Genomic DNA, 22,345 nt, shown 5'->3' with positions numbered 1-22,345 from the left:
GTCACTTTCACAGTGCACAGGGGCCTAAGAGTGGGTGCAATGTAATTTATGCCCACATTAAGGCTCCTTTATGCTGCCAAAGCATTGTAAGGTGGCCACTGGATAATTGAGCCTTTGGAAGAGTGGTCAAGCACCAAGCAGGCTTCAACCCTCAATGTAGTAGTACAGTGCAGTGGATAGGCCACTCAAGAGACATGTGTTCTATTCCTGGTCCCACTGCTGTGTGATGTTGAGCAAGTCTCTGTTTGTCCTTCCATCATTCGGGCTGTAAGAACTTCAGAGCAGGGACTATTTATTACTGTGTACCTGTACAATGCCTAGCACAATGGGATCTCTAGGCATTATTGTAACATAAACAACGCTAAAAGCTGCCGTAAATGGGGAGAGAACAAAAGCATGTTTTTAAACTGCATTATATCTGAAGAAAGGTGCACCATTGCTGATTCTCAGAATTCTTTTATTTTTAATTATTACATTTATATTCTAGGAATAATTTTTTCTGCATAAAAAAGCCTAGCATTTTTAATTCTGAGAGAGACAAATGATGTGTTTTTGTAACTTTCTTCTTTTTTCCAGTGCATTAAAATGAGAAAATAGAAAATATTCTGCAAATTCATTGCATCATTTTCCATTTAAAAAAAAAAAAAAAAAAAGATTTGGGGTTTTGTTTTGTTTTTGCTGACACAAACAAACCAACCAATAACTTTAACACATTCTGTAGGAATTCAGAGATCAGAATAAGACAAAAGAGACTAAAAAGACTAGAGGCTGAGCTCTAGTTTATGCATCCAGAAATGCACCAGGAAAGTGGGGTGGGGAGAGAATACTGGAAGCAGTGAATGACATGACAACACAAGCCCTATTGCTTCTTACTTGCTAGGGCTTTGCCAACACGCTACTGCTCAAGGATGCATGGCAACTGTAGCCTGGATATATCATGGGGAGGGCAGGGTTTCTCACCATACAGTGCAGCGGCACAGGGGCAGCCCCAGTTTATCGCTATTTAAAAGGAACATAATGCTGGAAAATTTGGGTGAACTGTTTTCACCTAACCCGGCTGATCACCAAATGACAAACAAAAATTCCCATTGACTTTAACAGGACCAGCATTCCCCCCCACCCCAGAGTTCAGACCATGTCTTCTCTTGTGTGGGGGTGTGTTCAGACCCTTACACAATGGGGCTCTGGATTCTGCAGTATAAATATTAGATGATAATAGCCTAGAGAGAATGGAGGCATAGTCTAATATTGGGACCATAATTATTATGAGATAAATATGCCAGAGTTGAAATATATTCCTGTATCTTCAGCTACAGCTGACGGCATCTGCCTGTGGGGCGGGGGGCAGCATGATTCTAGCAGTTGGGTCGCTAGCCTGGGAATCAGGAGCCCTGCATTCTAATCCCAGATCTGCTACCGGCCTTGTGTGTGACAATGACCAGGTCACCAGTGGCGTACGGAGGAGGGGGCGGGGGGGGGCCATGCCCCCGGCCGCTGGCCTGGGGCGGGGAGGGGCAGCTGGGAGGAGGAGCTGGCCCCTGCTGTCGCTGGTGGCCAGGGACCACTGGGCTTTGACATCCCCGGCAGCTGCGCCGACCCCAGCATAGGCACCCGCCGGCAGCCGAGGGCTCCTGCTGCGGGGGGAGCAAACGTCCTCCCGGCCCCTCCACCCCCATGCTGGGCACAAGGAGGGAGCCACGGGGACCCTGGCTGCACAGGGACCAGGCAGCCAAAGGTGGGGCTCCGGGGCTGAGCCCTTCACACCCCCCACCCCCACCACCGGGCAGCCCAGGGGCATCTGCCCCTGTCATGCCCATTCCCTGCTGCCCCCGCCACCCTCCCACAGTGGGGTGGGAGTGGGGAAAAGCAGAAACGGGCCTGTATACACACACATCCCCCTGCGGGGCACTGCCGCTGCCACCAACGGAGTGGGGAGACACAAATGTAAGTTGCCCCCGGGTGCCAGAGTCTCCTGGAGACCCATGGTATGCCACTGCAAGTCACAGCATGGCAATGTGTCTCCTTTTCCCCTCTCACCCTTTGTCTATTTAGATTCTGCACTCTTTGGGAGCAAGGCCTCTCTCTTACGTGTTTGTATAGCTGCTATTGTTTCTCAAACTGGGAGTCCTGGTCCAAAAGGGGATCGTAAGATTATTGTAAGGGGGCGTGGTGGCTGCTGATAGGCACCCAGTGCCGCCAGCAGCAGCACAGAAGTAAGGGTGGCATGGTATGGTGACAGGATCGTCACAGCCTGAAATATTATCAAAGGCCGTCCCAGCATAAACAAGTTTGAGAACCTCTGATGGGCCAATCTTGGTTGCTTGGTTGGGACCTGTAGTTGCCAGGTAACACAAAGAAGAAATAATATTGACTAACATGCTAGCTGGAGATCACAGTGCATTTAAGAGTCTGTCCAGATTTTCAGAATGGCACTTGTGCAAAAATGTGTGCATGACATACACGAACAGTTACCATAACTATATGTGCACATTTTGTGTGCAATTCTGAAAATTTGAACCTGCTTTTAAATCTTATGGGAGATGTCTGGTATGATGGAAAAAAGTTTGTACTTAACTGTAAAACAGTAGACATGGAAGACAACCAAAAAATAATAATTTATTTAGAATTTATTTTATGAGATGTAATTTCTCTAAAATAGAATAGACTTTTAGTATGCTGCTATTTTTCAGAAGGGCAGTGTCACTAGGTAATGACTGCTAGGACTGTGTTCATGAGTAAAAGTTCCTTTGCCAAAAATGCTTTGCTACAATTTTAAATGAGCCATTGAAGGTAATAAAGTAAAGCTTTCACCCCTGCACATGAAGATACTGGGTGATAATTTGAGATAGAATTGCAACCATCATCACTGAGGACTGGCTGTTCCCATTCCAGTTCTTTGGACTAAAATGCCATATTGTTTTGAAATTTCTGAAGAAAACTAATTGGACTGGTTAAAGGTCACTAAATGTGATCCAAGAGCAGATAAGTATGATGTAATACATATTATACATAAATATGAAGGACAAATTCTACCCTCAAACACATGTGAACAGATCCCACTGACTTTGGTGGTTCTATATGAAGCTGGCCCATAGGTGAAATCAGGAAAATCCTTTCATATTATTTGCCTTATGTAAGAACTGGAAGATATAACCAAAGAAACAGATGGACCTCAGGTCATATTCTGTGGGGAAAAGATTAGACAAAAGGGTGAGGGAAGGATGTGAAAAACAACTCACTGAAGGAGTTAATAAACTACTACCAAGGCAGGAAATAGGTAACTCTTTTGAAAGAGGTAAAACAAGAAATCATAATCTAGAAGATAAAGGGCTGGTTATGCAATGGGGAGAATTGAACCAGGCCAGAGACTTGCAAGGAGAAGGTTAAACATTCTCTTTCTGAGGAGAGCCCTCAACTCATATACATGCAACATAAAGTGGTTGGGGCAAGCAATGGTGTATTAGGCAATTCCCCCAGCCAGTGTAAGAGTGATATGACTCCAAAAGGACTAGGGGTGGACACACTCTCCTGGGGGAAGGAGGGAAATGCTAACTGAAAAAGCCCTCGGTGCATCTAAGCTCACTCAGACTTTGGTTGCAGGAAACCACCATGAGCACAGTAAAGCACAAGAGCAACCTGGGGAAAGCTTAAAAACACATTTGGGGGAAACTGCTTTTTTTGTTTATGCCAGCCTTTAAAAAGCTAGTTCTATCACTCAGTTCGAAACTGAAAAGAGGGAGAAGTTGGAGAGCAAACATTCTTACCTGAAACATTTAACACGGATGTGCAGTTTGACCAAGGGGACAGTAGAGACACTGCACTGGAAGGATTAAAAGAGGCCTGATTCTGCAGTCGTTGGCAGGGCACATGTTTGAAGTCAAAGGCATTTTTCCTACAAGATTTAAGAATGTAACTATTATGCCAGTGGAAATAATGTAAGGAGACATCCTGCATTCATTCACAGGAGTTTGACTAGTATCTTTATGGTTTTATTTCAGCTCTATTTTCTATGAGAAAATAAACTTGGGACTAAACCATTTCTGACCTGGATATTTCACCTATGGAGAAACCTTTGTATCCTGTTACAAACCCAAAACTTGGACTATGGTTACTGATATTCACAAAACCTGGGTCAAAATTATGGGCCAGATCCTCAGATGATGTGAAACAGGCATAGCTTCACTGAAGTAATCAAATCTGACTCATTATTATGACCCATTGATTTCAATGGAGCTATGCTAGTTTACACCAGCTAAGGATCTGGCCTTACAGTTTTGCATGAAAATATTTAGACAAGCTCTCTGGCTTAAGCATGCAAAACTTGATCGTTTCAGCTGATCCTGGCTTATTTGTTTGGATCTTTTCTGAAAATGTATCATGCTATTCAAGAGCCCTGAATGCACATGAACTGAATAAAAGGACTGTAGAATACCCTGTAAAACAAAATCATAGTTTCACCCAGCTCTTTTAGCGCAGCATAACAGATAAAAGGTAAGTCATACATAGTACAAGCATAATAGAGATATAGGCCCCAAATACACACAGAGAGGAAAGTATCTGTGAGCCAACTGAGTCAGTGACTAGTAGTTAAACATTACCTATGACTGGCCAGTAGTTCAGAATAGTGGGAAGATAAAAATTAACTTTTTTTTTCTTTTTTTAAAGGATGAAACAGATCAAAGGTGGTTAACCTGGAAATCATGATCTTTTCCACTGGAGCTTTCAGTAAACTAAATTGATTTGAATTTCCCAATGGTCAGACTCATTACATCAGCTCCGACACACCGTGCTGGCATTCCCCAGAGTGACTCACCACACTGACACATCAGCCCAAGGGAACTGAGGGAGACTGTTATCTGGAAATCAAAAATATAGCACCTGATTTTCAGCCTGCTTAATCAGGCCCTCCCTTTCACACCTCCAAAATAGTTGTGGGAAGAATTAAAGTAATTTAGATGTGAGTAGTTGATTAATAATGAGGATATGTACCTTCATAGGAGGTCAGTATTAGTATCCCAATTTTACATCTGGGGAAACTGAAGCACAGAGCAATGGAATGACCTCCCTAAGGTCTCTCAGCAAACCAGTGGCAGGGCATCACATTCAGCTCTGATTTCTCAGTCCACTATCCTAGGCCTCACTGTCTCTCAAGCAAACATACCCTTATGTCAAAGTGACCTAAATTACACTTGGAAATGATTCCAGGCACAAAAAGGGAGGCTGCTGTTTAAAAATCAGCTCCATAAACAGAATTTTTCATTGTCACCCCCTAAATCTTTACCATGGCAAAGAGAAAAGCTAGTCCCCCTATATACTATACCTGCAGGGAAACACTATATATTATCCAGCAGTATTTTACATCCTTCAGGTTAATTGAACATTAAGTCTTGGTGCAGATTTTGCTTCTGCTGCCAATGGCAACAAAGTGCAAATTAATTTGCTGGCATAATACCTCCAAGACCAACTTTTCCCAACAGTGGGGCCCATTCAGATTAGAAAGCAGGTGGCCTTGGGCATGTGAACCACATTCTGGCTGCTCACCAAGTCAGTCTCTTCAGGGGCAAGATAAAGCTGCCCTCCTCCAAAGATAGGAGTTATAAAGCTCACACTGATGAACCTCCTCCGGTAGCAGTACTTTTTCTTCTCCATCACTGCAAGATACAGGAATTATTACAGCCCCTAGGCTATGGCTGCCTCTCCTGTCTAGTGGTGGTTGGTACCAGGGAGGGCTTGGGGATCATTTTTGTTTTTAAATAATGAATCAACCCTTTCAGCACATGTCTCTCTCTCTCTCTCTCTCACCATAACCTGCAGGTGGCAACGCCTATTGACTATTTAGTATGTGGCGGGGAATTTGCACTCATGTCAGAGGCCTGCTTGTCCTTTACCCTCCCCATGGCTAGTCAGTTCATTGGATGGGTGTGAGAGTATGCGCACAAGCATGTCCAAGGCCATAGATTTCACCCACAGCCTTCCCTCTCTGTCTGAGATCCTTTCCAAGGACGGATTCAGGAAACCCTTCTTCCTGGATGTCAGGGGATCTAAGCACGCTCCGTGCAGCTCCTCATTCTCAGGGGCTTGACTGCTGTCTATTGTAATTTTGTGGAGAAGTGGTAGTTTGAGTAAGTGACCGTGCAAATGTTTCTCTTCTGTGAAGCATGAAGTAAACATAAAGCAAATCCCCTCTGGGAAGCATTAAGTAAAGTCCTTTCTTGAAGTTGGGTCAGCAAGTGTCAGTTCATTAAATTGCTGTCTTTCCTCTGGGCTGGCAGTTGTTAAATACACTGACTTAGTCAATAGCTCTGTAAATGGTTCCCTGATCAAGGATTTTATACCATCCTCATTTCTCTTTCCATGACTTCTAATCCCCTTTTGCCTCTGATTTCATTAACAACATTGCAATGCAGAATTTTTGAAAGCATAATTTTACATACAATAAACACACTCAGCAGATTTAATCTTAGAATAATGAATAGGAACATAGGTGCTTTTTGAGAATTTTACCCTAATCACTTAGGACTGAATGTTCGAAAGGATTTAGGCATTGTGACGCTGAGTGTCACAGTGCCTAACTTTTAGGCGCCTGGAAAAATCACTGAGACTAAAAAAAAGCCTGAGCTGGGCACCGAGGCTCCCTATAGAATGAATGGGGAGAGATGGGCAGTTTGGGCACCTCAGAAAGCAATTCACAAAAGTCAGCAGGCTCAGTGGGGCGTTCCCTGAGACAGCCAACAGGAGATGCCAAGCACAGGGTTGTGTGCTGAGCCCCACCCCTCTCTCAGATATGTGCCTAAGTCTGGGCTGCAGGGAGGTGCCTTTGTCTGCATAGCAGGAGCCCTATTTTGAGTGAGGGCACCTCAACTGTTTTAGGAAGGAGGATGACCTCCCGCGTAACTTTTAGACCTATGGTTAGTGTATGTGAGACTCCATTTCAAGACCCCCACTCACATAAGGGGGAAAAGGGATTTGAACAGGAATACCTCAGGTGGGTGCTCTAACCATTGGGATATGGGATATTCTGAGGTGCTCTCACTCTCTCTGGCGAAAATGACTCTACGGGAAAGTGAGAGAGCACACACATATAAGCATGAGAATCACTCCATAGCCTGGTGGTTAGACCACTCGCTCAGGAGATGGAGGATCTGGTCCCCCTGATCCAATGAGTCTTTCATTATTTATCCAGAGTACAACAGCTACAACTGGAGAGTTTGAAGGGCTTCCTACATCAAAATATCCCCTAGCCCAGTGTTTAAGCACTCATTGGAGAGGTAGAAGATGGAAGGGGGACTTGAACTGGGGAGTCTCCCACATCCCAGGTGAGTACTCTAACCACTGGGCTAAAAGTTATGAGGGAAGTCCTCTGCCCATGTGGGCTATTTTATGTAAGCTTGCTTATGGGGGCCCACTCCAGTAGGCAGTCTCTGAGCACAGCTAATGGATTGGGCCCCTCAGGCAAATTAGGCAGCGAAACACCTTTCTTCCCCTGGTTTGTTAATCGCTCTGGGGCTTAGGTGGGAGATAGGCATCTGCACGTTTAGGGGGAGGCAGCAGCATCGATGCCCCAAGACAGACATACAGTTGCCCAGGAAACTTTTCCTGTTAAAACTTAGGTGCCGAGTGAGTTAGGCACCTACAGGGTTTCAGCGGGAGTTCTGTGCATAACAGCGATCCCAAAACTGGGACATAGTGCCTAAAAGAGAGGCGTAGGCACCTGACTCCTTCTGAGCATCCAGTTCTCAGGAGCCTAATTTGGGACAGTTTTAACTTTAGGAATTGCCATAGAGGGTCAGACCTTTCACCCATTTAATCTAGCCTCCTGTCTCCAACAGTGGCCAGCACCGGATATTTCAGAGGAAGAGGAAATAAACCATTGAATATTTTCCACTCAATCTGTTATGTAGATTAATTTATTTTAAATATTTTAGTGCATTTTGAACAGTCAATCAAGATCATGACACCACCATGATATAGTGTCTACCTTCTGTACAGAAATTTCCCAGTATTACTAAATTAGTAAACTAATAAGGTTACTAAATCAGGCACCAGCTTTTGAAGCGTGTATTATTATTATAGATGTAGAGCTACATTAATTAAATTAGAGTTTTCTGCATCTGTTTCCTTTTATTTTGGGTTGCACAGTAAGTGTAGCAGAATATTGAGCTGGCAACAAGCACAGGGAGGAGGGCTTTGATTTGGATAAAATAAGCAACTTTACTCATTGTTAGTATTGGGCTTTTATCTGCAAATTGTTCAATCTCAGCCCAACTCCCAGAATGGTCAATGGAAGAACTCCAGTTGATTTTATTACGAGTCAGAATCAGACCCTAAATCAGTAAAAAGCCATCTAACTAATCAGAAGGAGAGCCTCACAAAAGGTGAAGAAATACATCAAGAAAGCTGAGATACTGGGGTTATTTTGTTTAGTAAAAGGAATTCACACTAGGAATCAAGAATCACCTTATGGGTTCCAGACAAGCTAGTCCAAAAAATAGCCATTTCTGGTGTCCATAGATTTTATCTCTGCTTCCCTTCCTAAGGTGATATATACCCAGTCAGTATGAAGACAGCTGAAATACACTGTTGTTATTGCTTTTTCTGCCTTTTTGGCCTCTCTGATCTCCCTGAGCATTTTATAATCACTGCTACCATCCTAGGCAGGTGGTCGATAGTATATTCCTACTGCTATACTCTTATTGTTCAAGCATGGAATTTCTATCTATAAAGATTCTGAGGTACAGTTTGATTCATTTAAGATTTTTATTTTATTTGACTCTATGCTTTCTTTCACATATAATGCCAGTACAACCTACCCTTTCATTCCTATATATTTTGTACGTTCGTATTACTGTGTCCCATTGATTATCTTCATTCCATCAAGTTTCCGCAATGCCTGTTATATCAATATCTTCATTTAATGCCAGGCATTCTAGTTTACCCAATTTACTATTTAAATTTCTAGCATTTATATATATTCACTTGTATATTTTGTCAGTATTCAGGTGCTTGCCTTTATGTGTTATATTTAAATGGGATTATTTTACATTTGACTATTCTTCATTAGCTCCTACCTGTACTTTAACAACTTCTTTCCTATCCTCTTTACTAGGATGTAGAGCTTCCCCTTTAATAAATTCAGCCCTCACGCATGTCTCTGACCAAACCATGTGCTCCTCCACACCTATCAGCCTTCCCCTAGCCCTTATTTTAAAAAATCCTTTACAACCTTCTTAATTTTACATGCCTGCAGTTTGGTTCTGTTTTGGATTAGGTGGAGCCATCCTTCCTGTATAGGCTCCTCCTTTCCCAAAAAGTTCCCAGTAAATCCAAAACCCTCCTTTCTACACCATCATCTCATCCACACATTGAGACCCTGCAGTTCTTCCTGTCTAACTGGCCCTGTGCATGGAACTGGAAGCATTTCAGACAATGATATCATTGAGGTCCTGGATTTTAGTATTTTACCCAGTAGCCTACGTTTGACCACCAGGACCTCTCTCCTACCTTTGCCTGTGTCACTGGTACCAACATGTACTATGACTACCACCATCTTCTTCTTACCACTGCACAGAAGTCTGTCTAGATGTCTTGTGAGATCCAAGGACATAAAGGAGGGACCCAGCTCCATGAGGAAGGGGGGGACCAGGAGAGAGCTGAGACAACATTCTCCTGTGGCTGCAGCAGAAGGCTGTGAGAGGGCAAGTAGGCCCTTTTGACCCCTTTCGGCCAACCTTTTAGCTACTGGAGGCCAGGTGGCCCCAGAGTTGCTGCCCAGAACAGGACTATTGCTTTTGTTATTACTTCACATTTCCTTTTGGTTTGTGTGTTGAAGAATCAACAGCCATAAGGAAAGGGCTACAAATGAAACTGAATGTGGCTGATCATTTGTCCCAGTCTGGTGATTGGATCCACCAATTTACAGTATTTATACGCTGCAGTAAAGTCAACTCTGTCTTCTTTTTTATAAACTTAAAAGTTTGATCTCTTTACATCTCTCATTGTAACACACTTTTCCAACTCAAATATTTTTGCTGTTCTTCTCTTCAAGTTACCTAATTCTTTGACGTCATATAGTATTTTGTTTGCTTAAATGAGTCTATTTTTTAAGCATCAGTTTTGCAACTAAAAAAATGGTTTAGTTAGAGAGATAAAGTAAGACTTTAAATTACTTTACTGGTGATAAGCAGTTTCAAAAAATAACAGCCACAATTAACAAAACATTTCTTCAAGATCTAGCTGCTTTTACAACCTGTTAAACGGAACTTGTAAGGCTATCTGAATTAGCACCTCCTGGTGACTCCCATTAATGTTACAAGGTGTACATCATCATCCAAAAAATGCAGAAAACTTGAGTTTGGGAATTATTCATTTTTGAGTGAGTCATTTTTTAAGCTTTAGCATTGCATCAATGTTAGCATTGTCATTTGTATGGGGAAAGGATATTTATCAGAAGCGAATAAGCTTGTCTATTAATTATGATTATTAAGGCTGGTTGAAAATCTTCCATCAGAACTAATTTTCAATGGAAAACTGGGTTTTTGACTAAACAATTTTTTGTGTGTGAAAATTGTCACTTCCTGCAGAAATTAATGGAAAATTTTCAGCTGAAACACACACACACACACACACACACACACACACACACACACACACACACAGAGAAAGATTCAGAAATGCTGCTGCTGTGGAGTTATAGGAGTTGAGTTGTCATTCAAACTGCCTCAGGCCCCCATACTCCTCTGTGGGCTAGGTTCCCCAGCCAAACTACATCTCTCATGATGCACCACAGCTTTCTCACTTACTGAGCCACTGCTGGGCATGCTCAGACTACATAGCTATGGTACATCATGGAAAATATAGTCTGGCTGGGGAGCCTGGCTCATACAGGAGGATGAAGGCTTGAAGCACCAAAACTATAATTCCTATTAGGCCATCCGATGGCATTTCCAATCTAAAATTTTTGGTGTCAGACAAAAGTTTTCAGCTTTTGTCCAAAGTTTTTTTCTTTTTTATGGGTTACAAAAACCCAGGCATGTTCTAGCCAGTTCTAATGGTTATTTTGTATTGGAATCTAGCAAATGTAATTCTTCTTTTATTCATCCTAATGGAATAAGTTTTTGAAAAGAAAAGACAGATTTGAGTTTATGAAGGCAGCAAGCAATAATCCAGTTATTTTCACCTCCAAATAAAAATGCTTTTAAAGTCTGAAATTTACAAGCATTTCAACACTATTTACTTATGTGGCTTAGTCAGGGACTCAAGGATTACTTTTTCTGTTTTCTGCTTATTGATTTTTAAAGCTTGATGGTTAAACTCTAAATTAATGGAAGTTGAGGACTCACCAGCTGCTCCCAGAATGCTCTTGAAAACACGATTTGTTCTTTTCTGAGGAGTTCATTGTGCCTGAAAAACACATAAAGCTTAGAAGTCCATTAAAAAAGAAATCTGAATCATTGTCCCTGGTGAAGAATGAGTTATTTGCACCTTATATTAACTGATGTTCTTCCAGTTTATCTATACCACTATCCTGCAGTCCATATTGAGGAGTTACTTTTGAAATTATACCATATGTAGGCTGCTGCAAGCAGATGGCATTACCACACAGCTCAGAATACAGCCTATATCTGCTGTATGGATTCAAAACTCACCCTTTTCGATGGATCTGGCTGTATTAACAGTTGCTCGATATGAAAAACTCATTAAGCCCAAGCCTTCTCCTTAGGCTGTTATTGGTTGTTATTCTGGGGCATGTCTTTAGGGTTTCACAGCTCCAGACTGTTATTTTCTCTTTCCAAGAGGCTCATTATATGAAGGGCGGTATTAGCAAGACATATATTCCACCATGACTCTGCAGGAATCAACTGGCATCTCCTAGCCAAGTTCCAATACCTGTCAACAGTGTCATTCAGTAGAAGAACCCTGCCACTCAGTTACAGTTACTTTGTGGTTGATAGGCCTCAAAAGCTGCCCCTTTCACCAAATATACATCCCTCCCCTGACCAGGATGAGGAAAATATGTTGAACATCCGAGATACAAAGGCTCACTGAGCAAATAAACAGTATGCCAATCTGAAGTACACTAATACCTATTCAGGCATGGACACTTCATGACATTAAAATACATGTTCCCACTTGTAAACTTGCCAATGAAAAAATGCACATGCATTTCCAATGTGGCTGGATGAATTAAGGTACCATATTCATTTGGATAGCTTGTTTGAACCATTTTAGGATAGAGGCTTTTACAATACATGAACCTGAAAAAGTTAAATATTAATCTCTCTTATCAGCCTTCTCCAGGCAGTAGACCAGTGCCTTGTTTTACTCCAGGAAAAATGCACAAGCATTCAGAGGTCTATTCATTAAAGCAAATGATTTATGTAGCAAGGTCAAGCTTGCTTTAAAGTTTTTGTATGGCTACAACCCCATGCATTTTACATGACATTCTCTAAAGAAAATGTGAATTGCAGTCATATGTGAATGCCTACAATGGTTAAGTGGAATTATACCATGAGGAAAAGTCCATGGAGAATTAAACACACTGGTACTTGTAATTACTTTGACATTCAACATGGGCCTGAGCTACAAAATGTAGATCTGAGGCTGTATTTTGAACGCTTCTCCCCCATCTTCCCCGCCCCATTAATGGAGGGGGGATAGGGAAGGAAGGGGACGGGAAGAATCTTGATACCAGTTTTGGGTCTGGCCCATGATAAAAATAGATAATGTCCAGTTATAAAATTTATACCCAGAATTGATTTCTGAATCCTCCCATTGCTGCAACATTCACAGGAAGGAGTGAAGAACGGCAGTATTGCCAACCCCAAGAGTTAAAAAATAATTACAAGTCAGCACTCCCCAAAAGCCAAACCGTGAGGGTTAGATATGTAGTATTTTTTTAAAGGACAGCTGAGCCCCTTGTACAGGACCTAGCACAATGGGGTCCTAGCCCATGACTGGGCCTGTAGACATTACCACAATACAAATAATTAATTAATAAATAACAGTAATAATCTGATAACTTCAGGAGCCATAACGTTTAGAAAGACACTACATAACAGTGACTTTCTCACAAGTGACAGGATATTGGCTGGTCTGGAGTCGGTCTCCGGGGGACTGGAGAAGCTCCAGCCCTCCAGCAAATTATAGCCCTATCGGGACCCTCCTCTGATTGGCTGCCTTCCCCACTTGCCTGCCTGCTGGGGCAGACCAACCAATCAGAGATGCTGTGGGAAGGCTCTGTCTCTCTCTTTCTCTCTCTCTTTTCCCCCATCACCCAAGCCGTTCTTACAGCAGGGGAGGTGGGAGCTGAAGAGCCCAGCAGCTCAGGGCAACTCCACTCCCTCCTCCCCTCCTGTGTGCAATGGGGATGGTGCCTCTTGCTCTCCCCCACCCCCTGCACTACTCAGCCTGGGAAGGGGCAGCCAATCAGCCCCCCTGCCCCTGAGAGTGAAGATCCCCAGGAGGAGCAGAGGTGAGGCACAGGGGATGGGGGGGGGGGAGGGAGCTAAACTGATGGAGAGTGGGTTGGGCTGAACTGATGGGTAATGAAACTGATAGGGGAAGAGCTGTTGTGGGGACTGATCTGGAGATTGGAGGCAGCATTAATTGCTGGGCAGGGGACGGTCACAGGCAGATGTGGGGATGAGAGCTCCTGCAGCGGGAGGGTGCAGGAGGATGTCAAAATCACCTTACCCATTAAATGTGGGTGAGTGGGCAACACTAGTTGTCACTTACCCACGCTGGGGATGGCAAGGGGAGTCCAAAAATCAAAAGACAGATCAAAAAAAATCCACAATATTATCTTTAAAAAATAGTCTCAGGATTTTTGGGGATCAGACTCATGATTTTTGATCTCTTATGGTTGGCAATACTTCCAACACCACGAGACTCATGATAAAATCATGAGAGTTGGCAGCACCCTTAAGAATTGCTTTTTGTAACTAAGGTTAGCTGCATCCAGCCGAGGTAGCAAATATAACACATGCTGGAGGGCACCATTGGGAGCTTAGTCAAGGTAGTCTGGGAAGAACCAAGCGATAGTCCAGATGGTGAGACCTGTAGCATTTTGGGGAATTTGCTTAAATAAAGAATTCATTTTAATCCTAGTGCTGGCTGCTTGGGTATTTCAACCTAATGCAACACAAAATAAAAGGGGAACAAACTCACCCAAGCACTGAATGGCCTATGTGAGCATGGTATAATGAATGGAACTAGAGACACAGGTAAGGTTGCAGGAGGGACCTAGCTTGGTGTCACCACCAGGGCCCAGGGATCCTGCCCTGAATGGAAGCTGTGTGCAGTCAAGGTCTGCCACTAGGCAAACTCAAGCCTCTCCGCGTGTACCTATTGGATTCTGTATATGTCTTTCCTACAACACTGCCTGCATCACTTCTTGCTAATGAAACAATGAGAAAATACACTGGAGCCATTCAATTGGCAAGAAAGGTAAGAATTTAAACCTTAGCTACCCTGGGCCTAGCATCAGCTAAGTAGTGTGAAACTAACAGACAGGGAGCATTCTGACCCAGATCAGCCAGCTGGCACTTGCCTTAAAACAAGGAGCTGTGCAGAACTTTCACTGGGAAACCCACAACCACTGAAGGACTCATTTGCCTGTTTTCAGGACTACTCACAAACATCAATTGATTCCTCTGCTTCTCAGACCTGTAAATGTTTCAGTTGAACTAGAGTTAATACTTTTCACTGCCTGGAGAGATTATTATTTGTTTAGTGGCAATTCTGCACAGTACATGGAAAACACATGTGCTTGCCCCCGAAGAATTTACAATCTAAAAAGACAAAACAACAGACAGTGATTCAGACATAAAGCACTATGTAACCAGGAAGTGGATGCCTCATATCAGGGTACAGTGTTTTGTGAGTGCTGCACTTAAAAAAGAAAAAAAAAAAAAATTAGCCTAAGCAGTTCTTCAGGTGTAGGATGAACAGTGCTAGGCTTTATGGAAATGAAGGAGTTGGGAGGGAAAAATGTAGGTGTGTAACTTTGAAATATGAGTTTCACTACTTTGTTTCAAGAGCATTGGGAGAGAAAAAGAAAAGACACCGAGTGTGTTTTAAGTACCATAATAAGTGTTCTGGGTCTCTGTCTAGTGTCCTTCAGGAAGCAAGGAGTCTCCTATTTCATAAAAGGGTTTTTAACTTAGTATCTTCCTCAGTGAGCTCTTAAATTCTGTCTGTCTCCATGCCCCTCTCCAGCCTACTTCCTGGTGTCTCCACAAGATGGTACTTGGTAACATATCTCAGGAGCTTGAGAGGAACAGCTCTGCTTACTCTTGCAGCCACTGATGTGTTTACATAGAGAAGCACAGTCTTTGCGTAGTTATATTGACAAACAGAAGGAGGGTTTTTTGTTTTTTCACCTCTAAGAAAAATTTCACTAGTGCCGGTCCCAACTTTGACTAGAAAATATACTCATTATTATTTTATGGGCCAGGGTTCCCTAACTGTTGGCCTCAGACAAACACAGCAGCAGAAATTTAAGCCTATTTTTGATTGTAGCTGGGTAGGTACTTTTTCATAATACCCTCTAAAGCCAATGAAGAGTGTCAACAGCAGGAGCATCAAGAAAACAGAATGTAACTCCTCAGAGAAACTTACTTAGATTGTAAGGTGTTTGAGGCGGGGACTAGCTTCTCGTTCTGTGTTTGTGCAGAGCCTAGCACAATGGAGTCCTGGTCCATGACTGGGGCTCCGAGGTGCCACTACAGTACAAATAATAATAGCACCATTTTTATGGGGCCAGAGAGGAAGACACCAACTATATAATTGAAAGAACAAGATGACTAAAAGGAAGAGAAAAAGGAAGAACAAAAGTGCTAGACATAGCAAGTTAATGTTTGAACTATTCATTCAATAGAAAGTTAGACAACAAAAATACAATTAAAAACAATGTGTTTTTGAATTAACAACAAGGGGGGATTTCCCTGCTTTTGGTGCATCTCCTCCCTACATGGATGTGTTTATTTAAACCAGCTCTAATTTAGAATACATTACACTGCCCTGATAGCATACCTGTGTACTATCAACAGCAAAATATTCTAGTGGAGAATACCCTTGAGGTTCTGGAAAGGCTACACGAGCTCTCACTCCCAGCAATTATTCAGTTTTTTGTAGTCTGCTCAAAAAGTACTGCTTAGTCTGCCTTGACCTTCCAGTCCAGCCCTGTCTATACTGCTGCATCTGCCAATTATTAATATTCTTTGGGGTGATGGGGCAAATGTGTTCTGTTAAAAGGGCATAAGTTATTCCAGATCTGCTAGGCAGGCAGGCAGCAATGGTCATGCTGAGAGAGCATCTGCCCAAAAATGATGACCTTAGTGAGAGGCAGGGGCAGGTACTGGGTGTCCTCATACACCTAAAAGGAAGATTTGGAAGCACTGCAAGAGACCATATACACAATATGAGGCAAATTTTACTCCAGTTACTGCCCAGACAGAAATCAGTGAACATGCGGGCTGAAATCCTGGCCTCGAAGTCAGTGACATAACTGCCAGTGATTTCAGTGGGGTCAAGATTTCGTCCACTGTGTGCAGTTCCCACCAGAAAAAACAGGAATGAATCAAGGATTTGTTGCTGAAAAGCAAAAGCAGTGGTGAAAGATGAGTGATGTGATCATTTGCAAGCATCTGTGCTTGTTTTGGTTGAAAGTATGTGGTTTTTGTCTAGCTTGGTGTAGGGCAGAGTTCCCCAAACTGTGGGGCGCATTCCACTAGGGGAGCCACCATGGGGGTAGGGAGGGAGCACCACCCAGCCTGCTCTGCTCTGCTGCTGCCCCCCCAGCTGCGGCCTCGGTGCCTGGCCCCTGACTGCGCCATCCACCCCTGGCCACACCCCTCAGCACTTTGCTCCCACCTTGTCCCCTGGCTCCGGCCCCAACCACCTACACCCAACCATGACCCTGCTGAAAAGTCCCAGTCTTATTAGTTTATCCCAGGTCCACCTACAGGGGTTGGGGGAAAAGGAGGTCAATTGCCCAGAGGCCCAGCAATTTAAAATGTCCTGGGCAGATGGGAGAATAGATATGTATCCTCCTCTCCTTCACAAACCTCCTTTCCCACAAGGCCCCCTCCACTCATGCTCTCTGCCCCTCCCTTGAGCTGAGCTTATTTATTATGCACCATGCAGGTTCCCAGGCAGGCTGAGAAGGTGGTATCTGTTCCAGAGGGGTAGCCGTGTTAGTCTGCATACAGCAAAAACAACGAGAGTTCTGTAGCACTTTAAAGACTAACAAATTTAATTTCTGCAGGCATAAGCTTTCGTGGGCTGTAACCCACTTCGTCAGGTGGTATCTGCAATTCAGCTTCCCGGGTTCATCAGTAATCTCCTGGGGAGTCCAAGGGGCCCAGGATGCTGAGTAACAGATATGGCCTCCTCAGCCACCCGGGAACCTGCATGGCACATAATAAATAAGTAAAAACTTCTGGTGGAATTCAGACCTCAGCCATCCCTTCCTAGGGGGGCCATTGACTGCTCTGCCCTGGGGTCCAGAATTGCTGTTGGTGGGCCTGATCTCTCCTCATATGGAAGCATTTCCATACCCCTAATCATTTTAGTTGCCCTTTTCTGTACCTTTTCCAATTTCAATACATATTTTTTGAAATGGGGCAACCAGATCTGCACGCAGTATTCAAGATATGGGAGCACCATGGATTTATAAAGAGGCAATATGATATTTTCTGTCTTATCAGCTATCCCTTTCCTAATGATTCCCAGATTCTATTAGCTTTTTTGACTGCTGCTGCACATTGAGTAGATGTTTTTAGCGAACTATCCAAAGGAGAATTTCTAAACTCAACAAAAACATTTATTTCATTTTGAATTATATCTTTGAGTTAGGTTCTTGAAAAGTTAAATGAAATGAAATTTTCAATCTGAATGGAAACAAATTCAAGTTTCCTGTGAAAATTTTTGTTTGCATTTTTTTGAGTAAGGATACGGTTTATGTGGTTTTGTTCTGTTTTACCACGTCTAGAACATACTGATTGAGAAGGTGAGGGACACAGGAGGAATTTGAGCGCAGACTTTTGAAGGGTATGGTATTGCCCTGGACAGACAGCAATGGGGAGAATTGGGTGCCTCAGATGGAACTAGGAAAAGGAGATTCTAAGTCTGTCTTACACCTAAAATTTAGGTTGACTTAGCTATGTCGCTTACAAATATGAAAAATTCACACCCTCTAGAGATGTAGTTATGCCAGCCTAACTCCCAGTATAGACATTGCTAGGTTGACGGAAGAATTCTTCTGTCAACCTAGCTACTGCCTCGTGAGGGGGTGGATTTACTACAGCGATGGAAAAATCCCTTCCGTTGCTGTAGCCAGTTTCTACCCCACGGCACTGTAATGTCCGTAGTGTAGACAGTCTAAGTCTGAGTAAGTAAGTATATTGCCTGCTTTGGGTCTGACTGCCAGTGCCCATAGAAGTCAGTGGAAAGACACTGATGGCCATTGGATTGAGCCCTTAATTCTTCATGAAAATCCTCTGACTGTCTGTCTCTCTTTCTCTCAGAATTTAATTTATTTATTTTAAGGACAAAGTTTTCAATCCCAAAGACACTAAATCTCCCGAGTAACCATTTTAGCAACTTAATTTGCTAGATCTGTGCAAATGGGCTGTGTGACAAAACAAAGATTTGGATGAAAATGTCATTTTCAGACATTTTTAGTAATCTATTTGTCAGCTTCTGAGTCATCTGAAGTGATCACATGGGTTCAGTGTAGAGCAAGTGATTAGCCAAGGCCTTAGCTTTGTTGCTAATTCATTTTCAGAAGCAAGTATCACGATTTCTCACTTAGGTTTTATTATGTAAATGTCTTGGTTTCCCTTTATGAAAGTTAAGCACGCCTGCGAGATAATTTAAATTTGACCTCTTCTTGCAGTTGATTTTACCACAACTTTAGCATTCTCAGTGTATAACTTGCTCATTACTGAGTTAAAATGCATTATAAATAAATTATTCTTCTAAAGTCAGGGATGTCCAATAATAGCCTCATTGGTCATTTCTTCCATCTAGCTCTGCAGCTCCTTTGCATTCCTTCCGTGGCATAAAAAAGCTGTAATGTGGGTGAACACAGCCCCTGACCTGGACAATATCCTTTGCATAAAGGGGTTTCTCAGGGCTTGTCTAAACTACAAAGGTTCTGCTGGTATAACTATACTGGTATGGTTAAACTGGCAAAACCCTCTCTTTGGACACAGTGTATCCATACAAAGTGCTCATACCAGTATGACCAGTATGCTGGTTCCCCAGACTATGTTGGTAAAAAGATCATGCCCCTAACTGACATAGCTATGCCAATCAAAATTTTTAAGTATAGATCAGACCTCAACCAATGTTCAGCGGCCAGAACAGCTTTATGCTAATCTGTATCTGGCGTAGGAGATGTGACTGGGCTGTGTTGCACTCTGGCTACTCTCAGCAGATTGTAAGTGGAAACATAAAGATAAGGCCGTGTCTACACGAGGGGCATGTCCCCACTATAAATTCTTCGGTGGCATAACTATACCAGTGTAGATATGCTGGCAGAAACCCCTTACTGGAGAGTGTTAGCTGACAGGAGTAGAATACCAATATTCCTACCTATTTTGGCTAGGAATGGGGGAAAAATCTCATCCCTTAGCTGACATAGCTATGCTGGTAAAACCGCTGGTAATGATTGTGCCAGCTATGCCATCAGAAGAGTTGTGCTGGCTTAGCACATAGCTCAACCACTTCTCTGTTACCTATGCTGTCAAGCAATCTTCTGTTGGCATAGTTGTGTGTGCGCACCAGGGTTTTTGCTGTGATAGCTTTGTTGGTTAGGGGGTGATTTTTTTCACATGTGATTATGCTGGCAAAACTTTGTAGTGTAGATTAAGCCTAGGACTGTTTTGCCAGTATAAGAATACCAGTATTCTAGGGGGGGACACAACTATACCAGCAGAGTTGTGCTTTTCGCTTGTTTTACTCCGGCCAAGCGAAACATACAGTACCCATAAAAATGCAGTTTTGCTGTTATAACATATATTAATCAGTGATCACACTTCTTCACACACCTGACTGGCTATTCTGGATAAAGTCTGTGGTATAGACATGCCCTGAGTTAGAGCAGCCCTGTGACTCCTCTAATTTATGCCTGGGGCCTGTCTAGCCCCCAGCTGCCTTGAGAATATGAGGAACACAAAGGTGGTTTGAAACCATCAAAACTTCCCAGTCCTAAGGGCAGGAACGGAGCACTGAGCATTGAGGCCTTTTAGGCATTCCCCTGCAGTGGGAATTTCGAGTATGCCAGGAATGTAGAATCACAACTAAACATTTTTCATCTTTTCGGGTGACTTATTTTCAAGAATTTTTTAGTCTGTAGTTTATGCTGCGGAATCACTTTTATGAAAACACCACAGTTCCATGGAAGTAGGGTTACTGCTTTGCCTTGAGAATTCAAAAATCCTCCCCCTGTAGATGTGATTTTATACTGCCAGGAACATTTTTATTACCTCCATGGTAATTTCAAATCGCGGCTGATGAAACTGTTGTGTGGATTTTCTGAAAAAGCACACATGGTTTTGTACTGAGAATCAAACCAACAGTTGTATTTGCCACACTGAGCCTGCTTGAAGAGATAGTGTCATTCAGATCAGCTTGGACAGTGAAACCCATTTCAGACCTCAGTCAGCGAACATGGAAGCTATGAGCAAAATGACATTTTCATCCAGAGATCTAGTGGGGGGCCAGATTATGGTGCATTAACTCATGCTGAATAGCACCGTATTTCATTACTGGTCTCATTGAAGTCAGTGGGGCTGCTTGTGAACTAAGGTGTTAGTCAATATAAGGAGGAAGGGTGTCAAACTGAGCCCTGAATAATCCATTGGTGACACCCATTGTTTCTTCATTTCCAATCTGTTTTAAAGCTAGACAAAGAGAAAAGGCACAATAGGTGTGAGAGAGATTTTCAAATCTATATGTATCTTTATATATATGTTTATATGTTCTATATGTATGCTCTGCATGTATGTTTTTATCTTAAGTACTTATAAGTATGCCTTGCAACCTTAAGCATATATATCCTGATAACATCCCTGTGAGATAGAGAAGTGCAATTATCACTGTTCTATAGATGGGGAACTGAGGCACAGAGGGGCTAAGTCACTTGCTCAAGGTCACACGGAAGTCTATGGTTCAGTGCGGAATTAAACACAGGGCTCCCATAGCTCAGGCTGGTCCCTAACCATTGGACTATGCTTCCTCTCAAGTAGCCAACTCCCACTGAAAGTTAATGGGAATTGGGCATGTAATGTGAGTTCCCCCTAAAAGGACAAGTCTGATATATGATTTGTATTACTACCCAGACTCTGTACTGAAGTTCTCAGGAATAAATATGTATAAGGTTTTTATAGTTAAGATTAGAATTAGCATTTATGTTTCTTTCTTTTTGCAGACCTAAGGTATAAGAGTAATTTTTGTTATTTCTAAAGCATTTGCTTCTGGTGTGATGTCCTTAGGCATGCAGGACTTGAAATGCAACAAGAATGCAGAGTAATTGTGAACTTTAAAATTAGCTTTCTTTTTATTACAGTGCAGTTGGTACAAATGATAATAGCTTGTACGTTGGTGGTACCTTTCAACTGAGGCTATTATAGCTATCTACAAATCTTCAGGAATTTAGTTTACCTGTAACCTGGTAAAAATAATATTCCCATTGTACAGATGAGGAAACTGAAGCACAAAAAGGCTAAGTGACTTACCTAAGATCACACGCGAAGCTTGTGTCTAGGCTGGGAATAGAACACAGGTGTTGATACTTCAAGCCCTTAAACACCAAATCATGCTGAAAAATATAGGCCATATTCTGACCTCGTAGACCTCATCAAGGTTAATGGGTTAACGCCTGGAATAAGGAAGGCAGAATCAAGCTGTACATTATAAATCAGACCATTTCCAACATATGATAATGCCCCAGTTACATAAAATAATCAAATTGCATATAAAGGGCCTAATCTTGCATTCTCTACACACCCCAAACGAGGAGTTTCAACAGGTTTTTACAGAATCAGGCCCCAAAAACCACTCTATAGGGTTTTATTGTGATATGAGCCCGGGACATTGGTCTTACAGCCAGAGGTGGTTTTGTTAAAAAGCAAGGGAGCACCTCAAAGACAGAAATGATATTTTTTGAGCATATCATTGCACAATTAGACAGAATACCGCTGAGTCCCTGTTTTTCCAGAGATGAAGAAAGCCTTTTGTTTGCTTTGCTTTGCTTTTTGGTCCACCACTGGAAACTGATAGGAGAGGGCAATATGTTGGCTTCCTGAATGGATGACCAGTTAAACTGACCTTTCGGTCA

At 42.6% G+C, this 22,345-nt stretch overlaps 1 long non-coding RNA gene across 2 annotated transcripts; it reads right to left on the bottom strand.

Annotated features, from left to right (window-relative positions):
• Positions 1 to 3,764: 3,764 nt before the first annotated feature.
• On the bottom strand, positions 3,765 to 22,128 carry LOC137151287 (uncharacterized). 2 transcript variants are annotated; one of them, XR_010919232.1, is made up of 4 exons: positions 22,015 to 22,128; positions 21,744 to 21,886; positions 11,340 to 11,400; positions 3,765 to 3,892 (listed from the first exon to the last, which is right to left on the bottom strand). It is a non-coding gene; the product is annotated as an uncharacterized lncRNA (long non-coding RNA). The 2 variants fall into 2 exon arrangements; XR_010919233.1 differs by lacking the exons at positions 3,765 to 3,892; positions 11,340 to 11,400 and adding an exon at positions 17,297 to 17,408.
• Positions 22,129 to 22,345: the final 217 nt, after the last annotated feature.

This window comes from Emydura macquarii, unplaced genomic scaffold, assembly GCF_026122565.2.
Source record: "Emydura macquarii macquarii isolate MOO-44397 ecotype Brisbane River unplaced genomic scaffold, CSIRO-AGI_Emac_v2 contig_1045, whole genome shotgun sequence".
In the NCBI taxonomy this organism is placed as follows: domain Eukaryota; kingdom Metazoa; phylum Chordata; order Testudines; family Chelidae; genus Emydura; species Emydura macquarii.
The sequence above is the reverse complement of the archived record's forward strand: the minus strand, read 5'-3'. Positions and strand labels throughout refer to the sequence as shown.